Source organism: Triticum aestivum, chromosome 3A (genome assembly GCF_018294505.1).
Source record: "Triticum aestivum cultivar Chinese Spring chromosome 3A, IWGSC CS RefSeq v2.1, whole genome shotgun sequence".
Taxonomy (NCBI): domain Eukaryota; kingdom Viridiplantae; phylum Streptophyta; class Magnoliopsida; order Poales; family Poaceae; genus Triticum; species Triticum aestivum.
Window position 1 is genome coordinate 744,380,135 of NC_057800.1, and position 9,463 is coordinate 744,389,597.

A 9,463-nucleotide genomic window follows, 5' to 3' on the forward strand; every position below is an offset into this window, starting at 1 on the left:
GAATATGATTTGTGAGTAGTTACTTTTGTTCTTGATGACATGAGAGAAGTCTTGTTATAAGTAATCATGTGAAGTTGACATTCGTTCAACATTTTGATGATATGTATGTTTCTTTCTTTAGTGGTGCCATGTGAACGTCGACTACATGACACTTCACCATACATGGGTCTAAGTTAAGACATTGTTTTGGGGGAGTAATAAGTAGATGCTGGGTTGCGAGAGTGAAAAAAGTTTAAAACCTAGTTTATGCATTATTCCGTAGGGGGCTGATTTGGATTCATATGTTTCATGCTATGCTTAGATTTATCTTAATTCTTCCTTCGTAATTGCGGATGTGTGCGGGAGGCGGGTAATCATTAGAGGGCTGCTTGTTCAAATAAGAAGAACACCCTAGCACTGGTCCACCCATATATCAAATTATTAAAGTAGTGTACGTGAATCAGCTAAACATGACTAGACGAGAATTGTCATGTGACGTCGAGAACGTTTTGCTTACTATAAGAGAACTTCCCGGCTTGTCCTTTGCTATAAAAAGGATTGGGCCACCTTGCTGCACCTTTGTTACTATTTCTACTTGCTATGAACATTGGTAGAAAAAGGACCTATAGTCCCGGTTCGTAAAGGCCTTTAGTCCCGGTTCCGGAACCGGGACTAAAGTGTCGGTACTAATACCTCCCCCCTTTAGTCCCGGTTCAATCCAGAACCGGGACTAAAGGGCCTCCAGGTGGGCAGTGCGCAGAGCCCAGTCAGGAGACCCTTTGGTCCCGGTTGGTGGCACCAACCGGGACCAATAGGCATCCACGCGTCAGCACTTCTGTGGCTGGGGTTTTTGTTTTTTTTTGAAAGGGGGGGGGGTTGGGGGTTTTGGGGGGTTAATTTAGGTGTTTCATATATTGTGTTAGCTAGTTATAATTAATAGAGAGAAGTGTCCTCTGTTATGTCCGTGCTTGGTCGACGCTACGTACTATACATACGTATATAGAGAGGACTAGACACGCTAGCTAGCTAGTAAGCAAACGAAGAAAACAGAAGATCGTCATGAACATATATGCATATATACAGAGAGAAGTGATATCGACCACCTCTCCTTCTCCGAGAGATTGGTCGAACAACAAGTTCTCGTATATCTATCTGACACTACCGGCTACATATATACAATAATTATCTCTTACAAATATAATCATACAGACTCAGGGTCCACATAGAATTCTCCGTCTTCAGGGATCACGTGGTCAAGAAAGAATGCCGCCAATTCCTCTTGAATTGCTCGCATGCGAGCTGGTGCTAGGAGTTCATCCCGCTTCCGAAACATCTAATTTGAAGAAGGGGGTCAATACATATATATATGAATGAATGAAACTCATATTGTGAATGTTGTTATTTACGTACTTCATATTGTTCGTTAGAGTACCCGCCTCGCTCACAGGTCGTGTGGCGGATGGACTCGCAGATGTAGTATCCACAGAAATCATTCCCTTGTTCCTGCCACAACCACTTTACAAGAAATAGAGGTCAATCAAACTGATAAGCAAGAATGCTAAATGGTATTGATGAAACTAGCGCTTGAATCACTAGGAGATGCGCGGAACATGCTACTATAGTACTTACTTTCGGGTGTCTAAATTCCAGCTCCTTCGGCAGTCCCGGAACTGTTTTGGTGAATTTTCTCCAAACCCTGCCGGACAAAGAAAACAATTACTTGATATCAGGAAATGAACAAAGTTGCTGATATGGTGGATAATGATCGATTTAACTTACTTCTTGAGGATTTCAGTCATGTCCGCATACTCTTTGGGATCTTTTCGTTGAGAGTCCAAGACGGTTACTACTCCCTGCTCAAGCTTAATCTCTAGGAGAATAAAGTGGAAACTGCACACACATGCATAACTCATGAATTACATTACTATAACCTTGACTAATATATAAGGGAAACCGAATACGCACAAGATAGTAACACTTGTGCAAGGCCCAGTTAAATGCATGCTGCCTTAACTGCTACTAGCCCAATTCCCCTCAACTGGCCCAATTGTGCAAGAGAGATACGACTTGCAGGGTCGACGATAGTTGCCTATCACACAACCTGACCCGGCCTCTCGCCTCTCACGATAGTCAGCAAATGCTATAAGTGGCGGCACCGCTGAGTATAGGTCAGGGAAAAAGCCAGGGGCATCGCAGGTGTCCATGCGCCATACGCCGATAGCCGAGTCATCAACAAACCGCAGCGTCTGTGTCGCGGTGCAAACCCGGCGGCAAGGCTGGTAGGGAGCAATCGCATGAGGGCGTCATGGCGACCCATGACAATGCCATTTAAGGAGCTGAAAGTGAGGATCCTCGGCGGTCTGCACTTCAACATTGGTTCTATCTCTAATCCCTCATCTAATTATTTGTCATGCAGAGGCTGGATGTGTGCTCATTCACATGCTTAATAATTATTCACAAGTTCAGTACTCACATGCTGTCAAATAAGACAATCAAGAGCCAAGGAGCAAACAGCAAAAAAACCTGACGATAAATGGTAGTGAATGGCTGAAGCAAACCATTATGTCATTTACAAGTTCCGTACTGAATTGCTCTCCATAATACAACCACAAACCAAGGATCAGAGTAGTCTCTTGAACACTAGTTTTTGAAACAATGTTTACCTGAACCAAACCATACTAACATTTCTGAGTTTTTGGCTAGACAAATGGTAGTAGTATAATATCATGAACTAAAAAAATAATATATTTGCTATAACAGCATCTATGAGATCAGTTGTTTTAAATAATCTATGAGATCAGTTAAGTTTGTGGCATGCAGACAATTTTTCGCTGCTATAACTGAAAACCTAGCAAACCTTATGTTTTACAACCAATTTGGTGGCTTAGGTTCAGCACTTCTTCTGCTAACCATCTAAGCAGAGAGGGTTATGATACTGTTAATCACTACTATAATGTCTTTCTATCGACTCATCATCGGAGCCGAATGTGCAAATCTATAAGTGCTTTGCTGCTGTTTGAGTTGTCCATCTGTGGTGGGTGTTCATCCTGCTGCTGCTGTCCATAACATTTTGGAGTCTGAAGAAACACACACACTTGGAATAGACATAATTGTGGTGTTTGATTCTCCTGTCCTTTTAGATAACTCAATGTTAGTGTAGCTCCAGGAAAAACACAGATAAAGAACAATCGATCGGAACAAAGTGAGGTCATTGCATTCTTTTGATTCATTGATGATAGCTAAGCACCTGGTTACAACAAGTTTACAACATTACTGTGTTAACACTTAACACTAAGTTCATTTAGAGAAAAACAGGATAAAGAAAAGGAGCTGCCATGGAAGCAAATAGACCAAACGCACAAGGGAAATGGATGAAAAGGAGAATCTCCAGAAACTTGATGTTGAAAACTAATGTACTGGTGAGCTTGGGCTTGAGCAGAACTACCGAGGATACCTTGAAGATAACGCGAACTCCTCTTCCATACTATACTGCCTGGACAATTCCCCGCTCCTACTTCCATCTGCAGTCCGTGAAAATTTTCTTATATCACCCCCCTCATGTCCCCTGGATGCTTGAGTGCCTTCAAGTCTAATCTCCACTTGCTTCATTGACGGGCGTCCTCTTAATGTTATACACATTGCTGCAATTGCTGCGACTTCTTCCATTTCTCTGCCTCCCTCTGCCAGAACTTGCGGATCTAGTATCTCTGACAAGTTGCCTTGTGTGAATAGGGTAGAAAAATGTGTGACAAGGCCTTCATCTTCAGAAGAGATGTATGAAAATGGCTTCTTTCTAGTCAACAACTCCAGAAGCAGGACACCAAAGCTGTACACATCACTTTTTTCCGTGAGACGCCCGGTATAGAAACACATGGGTCCAGATATCCTCTTGTACCTTGCACTCTTGTTGTGATCCCTGATCTATCCAACAGAACATATCTTGAAGCTCCAAAGTCTGCAACCTTTGCTGTTAGAGTATCATCCAAAAGTATGTTAACAGACTTGATATCTCTATGGATGATAGGTACTGAAGCTGCTGAGTGAAGATGGGCTAAGGATCTGGCAGTCTCAGTTGCTATCCGTAGCCTATCATTCCATGACAATGATTTTGGTCCATCAACATGGAGATGATCATAAAGGGTACCATTAGATATAAACTCGTACACCAACATGGGGACCTCTGTTTCAAGGCAACAACCATAGAGCTTTACAACATTTCTATGGTTGATCTGTGATAAGATAGCAACCTCATTAATGAATTCATCAATCTCCTTTTGAATCGCCGCCTTTGGTTTCTTGATGGCTACAACATGAAGATCTGATAGAATCCCTTTGTAGACTGTACCATGCCCCCCACCACCAAGCTCACGAGCTTTATCAAATTTGTTTGTTGCCTTCTCAAGCTCGTCTAAGGTTATAGTCATTCTTTCTGCAATATCAGCTCTTTGTGATACCAATTGTTGCAACAACTGTCCTCGCTTTTTTTCGAAGTTCTTTCTCAACATCAGAGATCTTCGATGTTTGAATTTCTTATGTGCGACGGATCCAGCGAGAACAAATAGTATGATGCCTGCCCCAACAGCAACTCCTATTCCGAGGTATATACCTACAAAGATGTACATAGTATTGTTCACTTTTTCTATCATTATAATAGTATTATACACTTCGTCTACAGTTAGAAAGCAGCAGGAGTAATCAACAAACTTCACTCCAATATCTTTTTGGCTTCATGAATTCATACGACAAGAAGAAAATTGGTTTCAGAAAGTTCAGGGTTTGAGACAAATAATTTTATATATTAGAGTTCAAGTTGGACCAAGAAACATACATCAGCTTTTCTTAATTACAAGTAACAACTAATAAGCAAGCATTTTCATGGGAATAAGCATATTAAGTCGATTAATGACAATATGTATTGCTTGAAACAAATACTAAGTGAAACACGGTACTTGTCTTCATGTGAAATCAAACAGAAGGATTAGGGCAGAGGGCTCCTCATAAAGTTGCAGTGTTGCTCACCTGTATATAAGGGCTTGCTGACACCTGGAGGCAAAAGTAAATTTCACTAGGTTAAAAACTATTGAGGAACAAGGATAAACGATATAGCATTGCTATTAGCGGCGCTATAGCATGCTATTTTGTTTTCATTGGCATAAACAACATACTCCCTCCGTCCCAAAATGTAAGATGCTTTTCAACACTATCATAATATCAAAAAACGTCTTACATTTCAGGACAGAGGGAGTATATTATAATCGTAAATATATGTTCTAACCTTTGCATCCGTCCTGGAGGTAGGGGTTGCTGCCGGGCTTGTTGTAGCCATCCATGCACTGGCATAAATAGCCTCTACTCCCACGTTTGCAGCTGCTGTTCTTGCTCTTGCAGAGCTTGTGGGCAACCTCCGCTGGACAGCCCGGATGCGCCTTCATGTTAGCTGGTCGCGGTAAGCCCTGCATGACCTCCCACTGCAGAACTTGGGGAACCTGCACCTTTGTTATTTTGGATTCCTCCTGCACCGCCATCTCCTTGGACAACCATCGCTTATCAAACCACCCCTCCTCTGCAATTAGCATGTATGCTGGCTGCGACGTCAACTCCTGGTCGCCATTCTTATTGAGCTTTTGATACTCCCACGCTGTAGGCAAGCCGTTGGAGGACATATAGATATGCGCCTGACAGCAGCCCATGCCATAGCAGTTTCTGCCTGCACTCTGCAGTGCCATCTCGACGTAGGTGTCACTGACGTTGGAAGGGCAGGAGGAGGAACAACCACTGATGAAATCCTCAGGGCCATACCCGACCCGGACCGTTGCCTGAAGGTTGCAGCCCAATAGGATGAACAAGTTGCTGGTCGATAGCGAGTAGGGCACATCTGAGTAGTTGCCAAACATTAAAAAACTGGTTGAGTCGCTGGGGTAGATAGGCATGACGGCATTGGTGTGGATGACGCGCACCGTGTTGTTCCAGAGGGAGATCTCCGTGACATGGACGGAGTAGTCCACCTTACCGTTGATGAGGTCACGGAGGGTGAGGAGTAGCTTTGCTGGTTGTTGGCTTGTATCACAGGTGAGGTTGAACCCTGGCCAGTAGCACTTGGCAGAGCCAATACCAAAGGGGTACGGCATGTCTACGTCACCACAGGACGTGCTGCAGTTACCTATTTATTTGAGAAAATGATAACGTCATTATTCATTCACTTCAATTTCTGATAGATTTGGGCTGCCTCTTCTTCCTCCCCTTCGGCTAGCACGGTGTGCTGATGCAGGGAGGTGTAATTAATTACGCTCAAAGTGATCATGATACAGATTGAAATCTTTTCCTTTCTTATTGTATATGTCCAGTTTTTTTCTTCTCTCGCTCATTGTTGTATATGGCCAGAGCGGTAGATCTCATGTTCTCGTATTGCTGTTGCTGTTCCCAAATGGAGCTTTGCTGCAACAGACCCAGTTGAGTTGGAGTTCTTTTGTAGTCTTGAATATTTCTTGTTGCTAACTTTTTTTGGCAGACGTTTTATCTGCAAAACGATTTTCACACACTAGTAGAAAAACTACTTTACGTGAGACACATTAGTCCCGGTTTGTAAATGAACCGGCACTAATGGTACCATTAGTCCCGGTTCGAACGGCTATGCATTAGTCCCGGTTCATTTGTGACCTATGCATTAGTCCTGGTACTAAAGGAGGGTCTTTAGTACCGGTTGAAGCCATCAACCGGTACTAAAGGTGGTGCGCTGCCACCCGCAGTGCACAATGTTTAGTCCCACCTCGCTAGTTGAGAGGAGCTCGCACCGGTTTATAAGCCCCGCCGTGGCTACCGTGTCGAGATCCTCTCTAAGCAGGCCTTTGTGGGCCTATTGCAAGTCTTCTGCCCTGTGGGGCCTACTGGGCCGTATGGGCCTGCATCTTGGCCCAACTAGATGTTGGGTTTCTAGTTGTATGCAGGCCATGCTGGCACAGTAGGCGGGCTTTTTTCCTTTATTTCAAAAAAAAAATTCTCCAGACCACAGCGCGCCTCGTGCCACGTGGTGGGCCTTTGGTCCCGGTTCGTGTTGAACCGGGACTAAGGGGGGGGGGACCTTTAGTCCCCGCCCTTTAGTGCCGGTTCCAGAACCGGTACTAAAGGTCCTTACGAACCGGTACTTAAAGTCGTTTTTCTACTAGTGACAGATTTGCTAGCTGCCGAAGGTTTTTATGGTCAATTGGTTTGTCAAAAGTGGTGGGCTGTTAAAATCATTTGCCCTCATTTTTAAGTTGGGTCAAGAACATTTGAATGTTCATTTTCAACCTCTCATGCGAATCTTCACTTTGGATCGATATTCTGGAGGGAGGTCTAAACTGATATTTGTAACAAAATGACGCTGGTAATCAGTAGATTTGCGAAATGGGAGTGAACAATGTTAATCCCTTGATGATTTATGTTCTTGTTTTACTCCAGCTAAGGTTTCATACTCTTGCTAACTAAATCCATAAAGTCTAACTGATGTAACTTTCTTTTGTGCAATCTATTACGTTAATTTCCGTTTTAGTTCTGCATTTATTCTCTAAGATAATGGTATCAAATAACTAATTGGCAACTCGGTAGTTGGCTGCCTTGTTGCGGTCTTGCGGATCCTTTAACTGCGCACATAATTGAATGTATCCGCGTGTTTTACTTTTTTTGTACTTGTTGATGGATGGATATGGCCTGTTATTTCTTGTTCATCCTTCATTTGTCTTCATCCCCATAGTAAAAACATAACAAGGTTGCTGAAATATTCCTTACCTGAGACAGAGATGGAACTGAGGCAGCCACCAGGCAGGGTAGCATCGCCATGGGTTCCTGCCGGACACCGGCAATCATATGCTCCATCCAAATTGGTACAATCACCATAGCAGTACCCTTCATCACTGCACTCATCGATATCTACACATAGCCGAACAAACAAATGCTAGGATTAAACAAAGAGAAACCCTGAAAATTTATTACTCGTCTCAAATCAGGAAAAGAAGGTACTACTAACAAAGACCGAACCTTTGCATCCGTCGGTGATGTAGGGATTCCCTTTGTAGCCGTCTGTGCAGGAGCATGTGTAGCCTCTCTTACCCTTTTTGCACTTGCTGTGCTTGCTCTTGCAGACGTTGGAGCATTCTACACCATGGCCAACAACCTCCCAGTCCAGCCGAAAGGGAACTTTCATTGCATCCTCTGACGCAGGGCCGTCAGTTCGTAATAGCTCATGAAAGACCGATGTACGGCTGAACCAGCCGGATCTCGCGACAAAGACGCGCACGGGCCACTGCTGGTCCATGCTGCGGTTCCAACCAAACCATTTGAGCTGCACGTCATAGGACGTGCTGTTGACAAGCCTTCCTGCTACCTGAGAAGGCTCGAAGACAATGTCCGACTGGCAGCAGCCATTGCCGGAGCATTGTATGCCTGCTTCGAGTCTGGATAGCGCCAGGGAGAGTCCATCGCCGTTTCCACAGAGAGAAGAACAGCTGCTCACTGTCACGTCGCTGTTCTTGAGCGTCGCCTGAACATTGCAGCCCGTCAGGATGAGCTGGTTGGATGAAATCGTGTATGGCCCGTCGGTCGTAAGGCCGCCGCCGAGCATGCCTTCACCATTGCCGTCGACTATTATGTCTCCAGTGCGTATGGCATCCACCCATGTCGCCATGGTAATGGAGAGGTCTTGCACTTGGAGGGTGCCGTCGCCGAGCAGCAACCGCGGCGGGTTGCTGGAACGGTCGCAGGTGAGGTTGAACCCCGGCCAGTAGCACCTGGCTGGGCCAATTCCGAACGGGTATGGCACACTCATGTTGCCACAGGTGATGTCACAGTCGGGCATCCCTTGCGCCTCCACCGGAGAAACTTTGGCTCCAGCGAGGAGCGGCGATGTCAGTAACGTCACCGCTGCGGCCGCCATCACTACCCCCAAGATTGTTGTTATATGTGCCATCGAGTAGTTGAGCTTGTCTGCCTAGCTAGCTAGCTAGCTCTTGAACCATGCATTGCTCTCCGGCCGGGCCGGCCAGCTTATAAGGTTGCGCACACTGGCGGCCCGGTACCAGCACCTGCCGCGTGCTAGGGCCAGCTATCTAGAGGTAAAAGTAATTTCTCGAAAGTGAGAACCAAGGGCATCTCCAAGGGGCGCGGTCAAATGTCCTCTCCATCTGTCAAAAACGTGTACCATGGTACCCAAGGGATGTTAGACTATGTATAGCTTCTGTACCTATGTACGTATATGGTACATATTGTAACACAACCATTATATATAATGAGATAAGCCACCCCTAGAGGGTTGTGCTGGTTCCCCAAAACTTATTGTCTTACATGGTATCACGCTAGGTTACGATCGCTTCCGCTTCTAAACCTTAATACCCGCACCGCCGCCGCAGCCGCCGCCGCCTTCACCGCCGCCGCCGCGCCACCGATCGCGCCGCCGCCATGTCGAGCGCCGCCACCACCGGTTCCACTGCTGCGGGCTTCCTCCCGGCCTCTC

The 9,463-nt window shown here is 45.3% G+C and overlaps 1 pseudogene; it reads right to left on the reverse strand.

Annotated features, from left to right (window-relative positions):
• Positions 1 to 3,189: 3,189 nt before the first annotated feature.
• Positions 3,190 to 8,951, reverse strand: LOC123063685 (wall-associated receptor kinase 3-like; annotated as a pseudogene).
• Positions 8,952 to 9,463: the final 512 nt, after the last annotated feature.